At 38.5% G+C, this 12076-nt stretch overlaps 1 pseudogene across 1 annotated transcript in view; it reads left to right on the forward strand.

Annotated features, from left to right (window-relative positions):
* The window catches only part of LOC105552406, a 121898-nt pseudogene extending 116500 nt beyond the window's left edge, over nt 1-5398 (forward strand). Inside the window, exons 3-4 of the transcript XR_001008002.1 lie at nt 3089-3264; nt 3362-5398. The product of XR_001008002.1 is annotated as a polyadenylate-binding protein 1-like (transcript). The remainder of the gene's footprint in view (nt 1-3088; nt 3265-3361) is intronic.
* The last annotated feature ends 6678 nt before the right edge of the window (nt 5399-12076 follow it).

Genomic DNA, 12076 nt, shown 5'->3' on the forward strand with positions numbered 1-12076 from the left:
TAACCATAAATACTTCCATTCCTCTAAGCAAATGGCTCAGAAATATTTATGAGGTGCCCTGCATTTTTATCACCTCTGCAATGGAATGCAGCAATTTCATCATGATCACATTCTTTCTCTACCCTTACTCTATACTGTTGATGGACTCCTTAGCATATCATAAGCAGTCCATTAGTGAGAGGAACTTGGGAATTTAGAAAGGAATGAAGGGAAATACGGAATAGAAGTTGTTGAATCTGGTTGTGTTTGATCTATCCAACACTATTCATTGCTAAACTAAATCCAATTGTTAATTTCAGGACTATGTCAATATAGTTGGTTAAAAAGGTGGTTGCCTGGTAATTAGATTTACCCTCTGATGGTATTAAATTTTATTTTTCTTCCTTTTAGAAATAAACATTCATTTGGACCTGGAAATGCCAGATTGCTGACATTAGGGATATGACACAAGACTCACCATTTATATGTTAGCCCTTTTTTTCTTTTTTAAAAGAAGGAGGCACGTGGAAGTAATTGCTTTAAAAATAACTCTAAAGATGTCAAAAGGTCAAAATACTTACAACATTATTCTGTTGGCTATGGTTGCTGTTTTGTCTCTCTTCCTTGTAAGAATAGTATGTAGAAAGCCAATATCTAATTGCACATTAATTTTACAAAAATTGTTATTTTGCTGTTTGTGTAAAATGCTGCATGCTTTATATTTAAAAATTTGAGCAATTAAAAATTTACAAAGAAGAAATTTTTAAATTAGATAAGAAACATAAGTTATGTTAGCTAATATAGATCAGAGTTTGAAAACACAAAATATGAAATAAACATCAAATGATACATATACTTGTATTTTAAACATAATGCTCAAAAATCTGGTTATCGTATTATCATATTTCATTTTAGTAAGACATGCATTGTTTAAAATAAAATTTGCAGGTGACCTCATATTAAATGTTAGTTTCAGATTCTAGTTCCTATTTTTTTAAAAAAGACAATATTGGTTTGTACTAACGAACATTTTTTGGTGTTAATAGTTAATTTATTGTTATTGAGCACCTGTGAGCAAAACATTTTGTTAGACACAAAGATAACTAAGACATAGTGGCAGAGACTGGGTAGATACTCATCAAACTTGTTTCCCCATTTTGGACACACAGCTAGACTACATTTCCTCGCCTCCCTTGGCATTAGACACAGGCATGGGACTGACTTGTGGACAATGGAAAGTGGGTAGAATTGATACCACCTTCAGCAAGAGCCCAAAAGGTCTCCCATGCGTTGCTCTAAAGGCCCCTTTTCTTTCTTGGCTTTCCAGAAAGATCTGGTGGAAAATTCTGAAGCCCTATGGTTGGTCGGGGGGGCCACTGGATAGAAAAAACCTAGATTCCTGTATATATATAAGGAGCAGAGTCCCCCCACTGTCAACCCACATATGATTATTACAAGGGTAATAAACTTACGGTGTGTTAAGTCACGGAGATGGTAGGGTTGTTTGTGTTTTTACAGCTTGTATTTTACCGACATCAGGGTTTCTCAACCTTAGCACTATTGACATATTGGACTAGGTATATCCTTGTTGTGGGGACTGTCCTGTGCATTGTAGGATGCTGAGCAGCTTCCCTGGCCTGTATTCAACAGATGCCAATTGCACTGCCTTCCCCAGCCATGACAATCAAAAATGTCTCCAGACATTTCAAATATCCCCTTTGGGGCAAAACTGCCACTGTTTGAGGACCACTAGCCTAACTTATACAGTAATATTCACTATTTTTAAAAGTTTTACACCAGAGAGTCTCCTACTTTTTTACATAACGAGTTTCTGAAAAATCTGTTTGAAAGTCAAATGTCTGAAACTTGAACAAGACATTTACATGTTATAAGGAGATTTGTAATACAAGCAAACCAGAAAGATTAAATTATGTAGTTACCATTACGTTCAGTAGCACATTTTGAAGATGCTGTTGTAGCAATTTTTACATGTTTTAAAGCTTTATGTTTTTCCTCCAAAGTCAAATTTACACTTGAATTAGCTTAAGTACAGTGAACCCTAGAAGGAAGCTGAAGAGTTAGCATGTAAAGCACATAGAATGACTTTCATCTGTGTAACAACTTTATAAGATCTGTGCTTTTTTTTTTACTACAATAAGGTGCACCGCAGTTTTCCATTTCCCACTTATCTTTTATGAAATAGGAAAAATCCTTGAAACAATTTTATAAACACTTCTGTATAGACAAAGATGGCAAGACAGCCACAAAGGAACTGGTGGCATTTAAAAGGCTCTATTATGGGAATTGTATGAAATATGCTTGTCTGATGATGTACAAATGTCTGATTTTACTTTGGCATTTCTGGGTCTTAACCCACTTTCCCTGTGCCTACTTTCTCTCCTGCTCCACTTGTTCCCGCTTTTCCATCTCAACCTGTGGACTCAGCCGTGTGGTGTTTGGACTATTTATCTGACTTCAGTGTTAGTATCCTCAGGTCTCTGCACCTGGGATCTGATCTTTCATGCCAGCCATCCCAGAGGTTTAAGGTACTTTGCACTCACTCTGTGCCCCAGGTGACCACTGGCCTGCGTAGCCCCTGCTTGTTGGGAAGAAACATTACAGAGTTGGATGCTTGGTAATGCAAACATAAAGAAGGCAGTATCCTTGCTTTTTTAGGAGCTTTAATCCAGTGGTATAGAGGCAAATGCAGACACAGATAATACAATAATCCCATCAAAGGAATGAGACACTGGTGTGACTATAAGTTCAAAGTAGAACCACTGTGGTTGGAGTGTATTAAATCCAAGTGCATTCCAGAGGAGCCTGGTCGAGGGAACATGCTGATTTGAGCCAGCGGTTCATATCGGATGGAGGATCCTCCTTTAAAATTCACCTGTGGGCCCTTCTACCCGGCGGTTAGTGCTGAGAGTGCTGAGTGTGTGCTCCGGGCTTGGAACACACATTTATTATTAAAAAATAAAAAATAAAAATCTAAAAAAGTCGTTTAACAACATCCCCCCGCCCCCCATTTTACAAAAAATTCGCCTCTCCTCCTCAGGAGACTTTTTTTCTTCTTCTTCCTCTTTTATAAAATAACCCGGTGAAACAGCCGAGACCGCCCCCCCCCGCCTGCAGCCCAGCAGCAGGTCCAAGAAGGAACCAAGAGACCAAGGCCTTCCTGCTGCCTGGACCCGACACCCCCACCCTCACTCCCAGCCGGCAGCCGGCAGCAGGCGGCAGCGGATCTACCCTGTCCTGCGGCCATTTAGTAGTTTTCGAGTCCGGGTGATTTTTGTCCCTCTGCGCTTGCCCCCACTCCCTCCCACCGGGTCCAGCCCCCGACCCCCGGCCCAGGCACTCGCTCTCCTCCTGTCACGGAAAGGTCGCGGCCTGTGACCCTGCGGGCAGCCGTGCCGAGAGGAACCCCAGCGCCCCCAGCTACACCATGGCCTCGCTCTACGTGGGGGACTTCCACCCCAAGGTGACTGAGACCATGCTCTGAGTTCAGCGTAGCCGGCCCTATCCTCTCCATCCGGGTCTGTAGGGACCGGATCACCCGCGGCTCCTTGGGCCACGCCTATGTGAACTTCCAGCAGCCGGCGGACGCGGAGTGTGCTTTGTAAATTTTGATTTTATAAAGGGCAAGCCAGTACGCACCATGTGGTCTCAGCGTGAACCATCACTTCGCAAAAGTGGAATAGGCAATATATTCATTAAAAATCTGGACAAATCCATTGATAATAAAGCACTGTATGATACAGTTTCTGCTTTTGGTAACATCGTTTCGTGTAAAGTGGTTTGTGATGAAAATGGTTCCAAGGGCTATGGATTTGTATGCTTTCAGGAAGCATCTGAAAGAGCTTTTGAAAAAGTGAATGGAATGCGCCTAATGATCGCAAAGTATTTGTTGGACGATTTAAGTCTCGTAAAAAACGAGAAACTGGACTTGGAGCTAGGGCAAAAGAGTTCACCAATGTTTACATCAAGAATTTTGGAGAAGACATTGATGATGAGCGCCTTAAGGATCTGTTTGGCAAGTTTGGGCCTGCCTTAAGTGTGAAAGTAATGATTGATGAAAGTGGAAGATCCGCAGTATTTGCATTTGTAAGCTTTGAAAGGCATGAGGATACACAGCTGTGGATGAGATTAATGGAAATGGAGCTCAGTGGAAAACAAATTTACGTTGTTCGAGTTCAGAAAAACGTGGAACAGCAGACGGAACTTAAGCGCAAACTTGAACTGATGAAGCAAGATAGGATCACCAGATACTAGAATGTTAATCTTTATGTGAAAAATCTTGATGATGGTATTGATGATGAACATCTCCAGAAAAGTTTTCTCCATTTGGTACAATCACTAGTGCAAAGGTTATGATGGAGGGTGGTCGCAGCAGGTGTTTGGTTTTGTATGTTTCTCCTCCCCAGAAGAAGCCACTAAAGCAGTTACGGAAATGAACGGTAGAATTGTGGCCACAAAGCCATTGTATGTAGCTTTAGCTCAGTGCAAAGGAGAGTGCCACGCTCACCTCACTAGCCAGTATAGGCAGAGAATGGCAAGTATATGAACTGTGCCCAACCCTGTAATCAACCCCTACCAGCCAGCACCTCCTTCAGGTTACTTCATGGCAGCTATCTCACAGTCTCAGAACCTTGCTGCATACCATCCTCCTAGCCAAATTGCTCAACTAAGACCTCGCTGGACTGCTCAGGGTGCCAGACGTCGTCCATTCCAAAATACGCCCGGTGCTACCTGCCCAGCTGCTCCTAGACCACCATTTAGTACTATGAGACCAGCTTCTTCACAGGTTCCATGAGTCATGGCAACACAGTGTGTTGCTAACACATCTACACAGACAATGGGTCCACGTCCTGCAGGTGCAGCTGCAGCTACTGCAGCTACTCCTGCTGTCTGCACCGTTGCACAGTATAAATATGTTGCGGGAGTTTGCAATCCTCAGCAACATCTTAATGCACAGCCAGAAGTTACAATGCAACAGCCTGCTATTCATGTACAAGGTCAGGAACCTTTGACTGCTTCCATATTGGCGTCTGCCTCTCCTCAAGAGGAAAAGCAAATGTTGGGTGAATGGCTGTTTCCTTTTATTCAAGCCACACATCCTACTCTTGCTGGTAAAATCACTGGCATGTTGTTGGAGACTGATAATTCAGAACTTCTTCATAGGCTCGAGTCTCCAGAGTCTCTCTGTTATAAGGTCGATGAAGCTGTAGCTGTACTACAAGCCCATCAAGCTAAAGAGGCATACCAGACAGCAGTTAACAGTGCCACTGGTGTTCCAACTGTTTAAAATTGATCAGGGACCACGAAAAGAAACTTGTGCTTCACCGAAGAAAAATATCTAAACATTGAAAAACTTAAATATTATGGAAAAAAATTGCAAAATATAAAATAAATAAAAAAAGGAAGGGAAACTTTGAACCTTATGTACTGAGAAAATGCCAGGTCTAGCAAACGTAATGTTAGTCCTAGATTACTTACTGATTTAAAAACAAAACAAAAAACCCCACAAAAAAGTGGTAAAATATTTTAAAAATTTAATGTTTTATAGACCCTGGGAAACAGAATTTTCAGCAAGTACAAAATTTTAAAGCATTCCTCTCTTTAATTTTGTAATCCTTCACTGTGGAATGGCTCAAAATGTCAGTTCTGTTTTAAGTAACAGAATTGATAACTGAGCAAGGAAATGTAATTTGGATTATAAAATTCTTGCTTCAATAAAATTTCCTTAAATAGTGAAAAAAGAATTCACCTATGGGCATGGTCTCTCTTAATCATACCTACGACTATAGTACTAGAGAACATTGAAATTACAATTCATTTATCTGAACCTTTGAGAATGTTCAGTTTTGATGAATTGGTAGATTCAATAGCTCAGTCCTAGCTAAAATCATCTTCTGACATTGATAGACCAAAGACCCTTGGGCCAGACTACTTGTGTTAGAATTCCAAATCCTTCTTGTACCTCCATTGTGACTTTTGTCAGATAATTTAACCTCTTTTGCCTCAGTTTTCTTATCTGTAAAATTGAGTTAAGAAACCTTATGTGGGAGAATGTTGTGAGAATTAGATTAATGCATGTCATGTGCCTAAAACAACACCTGGCATCTAGTAAAGCTCTTGATTATTGTTATCTCTTATTAATATTTGTGATGCAATACAGAATTAATTTATTCTTTCAAGTAATTCCCTTAGCATTGATGGTTTTATCCTTTTTATAACTCACTTTCATAATTGTGGTTCTTTTGTACAGTAACTCAGTCCCAATAAACACCTCCATCTTTTTGTTCTTCCATTATTATGTTATTAGATTTCTGCTATTGTCATGATCTCTAGAAATGCCCATCACTCAGAAATCATTCTAGAGTTTTGAAGTGAGAAAAGCTTTTGATGACCTATCTTTCTTTTCTTGTCTTTATGAAAACACATACTCTGCTATTATAGATCCCAGGCATTCATTTTATTTCTTTTGTATGCTACCTATTAAGTAAAACAATTTTTTTTTTTAGTAAAGATACCTGCACTTCATACAAAAACACTACTCATCCCTCGAATTTCTCTATTTACATGCTTTTCTCATAATTTTCTTGGACATGGGCAGTTTTGATTTTCCTCAGCACCTTGAGTGTGAGATATGGACCGCAAGTGCCCAGAACCTTATTACCTAGGTTAAAAGGCCTTGGGAGATATGAACAGACTCATAGGCACCATACATCAGTCATAGTGCAACTTTTACCATCTCACTATGCAATAGCCCCTTAACACTCAATACAGTTGAAAAAGGATGTGGACAATATAAATATCATTTTTTTCTCCAGGCATAAAAATAACCACGTTTAAAGAAAATATTTGGTAAAAAAAAAGATGGGACTTAGGAATTAGGATTATGTATCCCAGAGACAAGATTACTATGGAAGTCTTCAAGTTTATGAGGGATTATTATGTAGAAAATAGGGACCAGCTATTCTCTATCTCTAAAGAATCCCAAAGAGATGGCTAAACCTGAGCATGAAGTAATAGATTAAGTATGAAGAAAAATTTCTTGATGGTGAGAGTGAAATATTGAAAGAAAGCTCTTTCAGGAAATACCTGGAAATCTGAAAGAACGTTAAGAGCAGAATGATGATTTTCCTGGCGTATTCTCTGCTTTTGAAATCTACAAAAACCTTGTGCTTTTATGAAATGTGAAATAACATGTCTACATTTCTCACTATGCGTCTCAAACATGCTAACGCATTGCCTATTTGTGGTACTGTGTGCTGTATCTATTTTCTATACATGGTATATAATTCATATTTTGTTTTCTTCCATGGTTCTAGTGATGCAGTTTGGGAAGAGCATAGGCCTTGGAATCAGCCATACCTTGGCAGGTATCCTAGCTCTACTATTTGGATTCAGAGATCTTGCTTAATCTCTCTGAGATTTGGTCTTCTATTATAATTGACAATAATTAAGGAATAAACTAGTCAATGTATTTGTGTAGCAAATACAATGTTAGGGCATAGTAGTTAATACATATTAAAAATGTATTTAAAAACATATGCATATATACATGTGCCTACATTGTATAGGAATACTTTATAAACAAAGCTCCAACACAGTGAGCCATGATCACACCAAAAAGAAAAGCTCCAACATATAGGAAACAAAAGTCCCTGAACAGATTCATAAATATATATCTTACATTAAAATATTTCTTCTGTAAAACATTTTACTGTATAGTTTATTTTATTTTGAGACAGTCTTGCTTTGTCACCCAGGCTGGAGGTCAGTGATGCAATCACGACTCACCGCAGCCTCAACTTCCTGGGCTCAAACAATCCTCCCGCCTCAGTTTCCTGTGTAGCTTGGACCACAGGCATGTGCCACCATGCACAGCTAATTTAAAAGAATGTTTTGTAGAGACAGGATTTTACTATGTTGCTCACATTGGTCTCAAACTCCTGGGCTCAAGTGATATGCCCCTATTAGCTGGCATTACAGGTATGAGCCACCGTGCTGGTGGAATCATCTTAAACAGCAAAATACCACCTGGAAATTTATTTATTTGTTTTTTTTGAGATAGAATTTTGCTCTTGTTGCCCAGGCTGGAGTGCAATGGCTCAATCTTGGCTCACTGCAACCTCTGCCTCCCAGGTTCAAGCGATTCTCCGGCCTCAGTCTCCCAAGTAGCTGGGATTATAGGCTCCTGCCACCACGCCTGCCTAATTTTTTGTATTTCTGGTAGAGATGGGGTTTTGCCATGTTGGCCAAGCTGGTCTTGTACTCCTGGTCTCTGGTGATCTGCCCACCTCGGCCTCCCAAAGTGCTGGATTACAGATGTGAGCCACTGTGCCTGGCACCGCTTGGAAATTTAAAAATTCTCTTACACAATTTCTTGATTAAAGAGAAAATCAAATTTTAAAGGTCAGAATATCTAGAAGATACCATTAATTAAATTATTACGTGTTAGAACTCAAGCTAATGCTGTGTTCAGAGAAAAAATATATAACCCTAAATGTTTTCACAGATAAACAAGAACAGATGAGAACAAATAAATTAAGTGTCACATTTTAAAAACTAGACAAAGAACAAGAAATTAAGCCTAAGAAAAATTAAGGAAAAGAACAAATAAAAATAAAAGGAAACATTAATGAAATGTAAACAGAAAAAGCACGAAACTAAGAAATACATTCAAGAGCTGGTTTTCAAAAATTAGTTAAAGCAGACAACCCACAGAGTGGGAGAAAATCTTCACAACTTATACAGCTGACAAAGGACTATATCTACAAGGAACTCAAACGAATCAGTAAGTAAAAACAAAGCAAAACAAACACCAAAAAATCCCACCAAAAAGTGGGCTAAAGACATGAATAGACAGTTCTGAAAACAAGATATACAAACGGCCAACAAGCATATGGAAAAATGCTCAACATCACTAATAATCAGGGAAATGCAAATCAAAACCACAATGTGATACCACCTCACTCCTGCAAGAATGACCATAATCAAAAAATCAAAAAATAATAAGTGTTGGTGTGGATGTGGCGAAAACAGGACACTTAAGAAAATTATATATATATAATTTTGGTGTATATATACATGGTATATATATGGTGTATATATATACATGGTGTGTGTATATATATATACACCATGAAATACTACTAAGCCATATAAAGGAATGAAATAATGGCATTTGCAGCAACCTGGATGTTATTAGAGACTATTATTACAAGTGAAGTAACTCAGGAATGTAAAACCAAACATCGTATGTTCTCTCTCATATGTGGAAGCTAAGCTATGAGGACTCAAGAGCATAAGAATGATACACTGGACTTTGGGGACTTGAGGGAAAAAGTGGGGATGGCGAGGGATAAAAGACTACACATTGGATACAGTGTATGAAAAATTCGGAAATCACCACTAAAGAACTTATCCATTATGGAGAAATAGGAACACTTTTACACTGTTGGTGGGACTGTAAACTAGTTCAGTGATTGTGGAAGACAGTGTGGCAATTCCTCAAGGATCTAGAACTAGAAATACCATTTGACCCAGCCATCTCATCACTAGGTATATACTCAAAGGATTTTAAATCACGCTGCTGTAAAGACACATGCACAAGTATGTTCATTGTGGCACTATTTACAATAGCAAAGACTTGGAACCAACCCAAATGTCCATCAACGATAGACTGGATTAAGAAAATGTGGCACATATACACCATGGAATACTATGCAGCCATAAAAAAGGATGCATTCATGTCCTTTGTAGGGACATGGATGAAACTGGAAGCCATCATTCTGAGCAAACTATCACAAGGACAAAAAACCAAACACCACATGTTCGCATTCATGGTTGGGAACTGAACAATGAGAATACTTGGACACGGGAAGGGTAACATCACACACTGGGGCCTGTCGTGGTGTGGGGGAATGGGGGAGGGATAGCATTAGGAGATATACCTAATGTAAATGATGAGTTAATGGGTGCAGCACACCAACATGACACATGTGTATATATGTAACAAACCTGCACATTGTGCACATGTACCCTAGAACTTAAAGTATAATTAAAAAAACCAAAAACCAAAAAACAGAAAACAAAAAAGGAACTTATCCATGTAACCAAACACCACCTGCTCCCCAAAACCTATTGAAATAAAAATAAAAACAGAGAAAAGTAAAACTGGTTAAAACAAGCAAAGCACAATTACACAAAATAAGAAACAAGAATAGAGAAATTACCACAAATACAGAGGAAATGGGAATAATTGACTCTGTTCAACGAAACTGAAGTGAAGTGGAATAATTTTAGAAAAAGGTAAATTGATAAAACCATCTCAGAAGAGGAAGGTCATTTAGTATATTTAGAGATCATTGACTATAAGGAGATAGATAAAAGTTGTTAAAAGCACTAATGCCTCCCTAATGAAAGCATTCTTCTGTCAGTACAAGCTGATGCTATTATGAAAAAGGAAAAAAAGAGATATGGAAATTGGAAAGGAGGAGATAAAATTATTGTTTGTAGATAACGATTGTATATATCAAACCCCAAGAGAATCAACTGAAAAATTCCTAATGACCATAAGCAAATTTGTTATCTGTATACAAAATCCATATAAAAAAGTATGATAGCATGTATACCTACTATGTACCCACAAAAATTTAAAATATAATTTAAAACATTTTAAAAAGTATGCTGCGTAAAACATAATAACCACCAAAAATATTTTTAGAAGAGAATAAACTTGATAAGAAATGTGCAAAAGTTTTATGAAGGAAGTTCTGACACATGACCGAGGGACGTCAAAGAAGGCTTGACTAAATGGAAAGGCATTTCCTGTTCTTGGAAAGGTAGACTGAATATCACAACATTTTACTCATTCCTAAATTAATCTCTATACTTCATGCAAGTCAGTTAGAAATAACAACAGGAGTCTTCTTCCTTCTCCTCCACTTCCTCCTCCTCCACTTCCTCCTCCTTCACCATCTTTTCTGTGAGGGGTGGGGGTGGGGATAAAATAAATTTGTTTGAAAATTCAAAAGGAAAGTTAAACATGCCAGAATAGCCAAAATCATTACAAAAATAAGAGTAATAAAAGGAACAAGGCATACAGATTTTATTACTGTATTTATTCATTTTTGTCTCTGTCGCCCAGGCCGGAGTACAGCAGGAAGAGCTCAGCTCAGTGCAACTTCCGCCTCCCAGGTTCAAGCGATTCTCCTGCCTCAGCCTCCTGAGTAGCTGGGACTGCAGGTGCACATCACCATGCCTGGCTAATTTTTGTATTTTTAGTAGAGATAGGGTTTCGCCATGTTGACCAGGCTGGTCTTGACCTCCTGACGTCAAGTGATCCGCCCCCTTTAGGCTTCCCAAAGTGTTGGGATTACAGGGCTGAGCCATTGCTCCTGGCCCCAGATTATAAAATATATTTTAAAGCTGAAATATTTAAAACACATTGTTACTAGGGCATGAAAAGACAGGTCATTGGTTAAAAGCTGGCAACCCAGAGAAATAGATTCAGTTTTATATCTTTTTTCTTAGGGTGTTTTCATATCTTTTATTTTTTCATTTTTTATTATGCTTTAAGTTCTGGGATACATGTTCAGAACGTGCAGGTTTGTTATGTAGGTATACATATGCCATGGTGGTTTGCTGCATCCATCAACTGGTCACCTACATTAGGTATTTCTCCTAATGCTATTCCTCCCCTTGCCCCTCACCCTCCGACAGGCCCCGGTGTGTGATGTTCCCCTCCGTGTGTCTCTGTGTTCTTACTGTTCACCTCCCACTTATGAGTGAAAACATGTGGTGTTTGGTTTTCTGTTCCTATGTTAGTTTGCTGAGAATGATAGTTTTCAGTAGTTTTATATCTTGATAGGAGTTTGGGTTATAAAGATGTAATTTCACTTTGTGAAACTCAGTGAATATACAGTTAAGATTTGTACGTTTCATTGTATATTTTTCTCTTGAAAGAAAAAAATCAAAAAATAATATTGGCGTCTAATCTAATGATATGTATACTAAAGTATTTGGAGGGAATTAAGCTGCTATCTGCAATTCATTTAGAAGCAAATAAGAAAGTCAGAAAATAAGA

Source organism: Mandrillus leucophaeus, unplaced genomic scaffold (assembly GCF_000951045.1).
Source record: "Mandrillus leucophaeus isolate KB7577 unplaced genomic scaffold, Mleu.le_1.0 Scaffold554, whole genome shotgun sequence".
In the NCBI taxonomy this organism is placed as follows: domain Eukaryota; kingdom Metazoa; phylum Chordata; class Mammalia; order Primates; family Cercopithecidae; genus Mandrillus; species Mandrillus leucophaeus.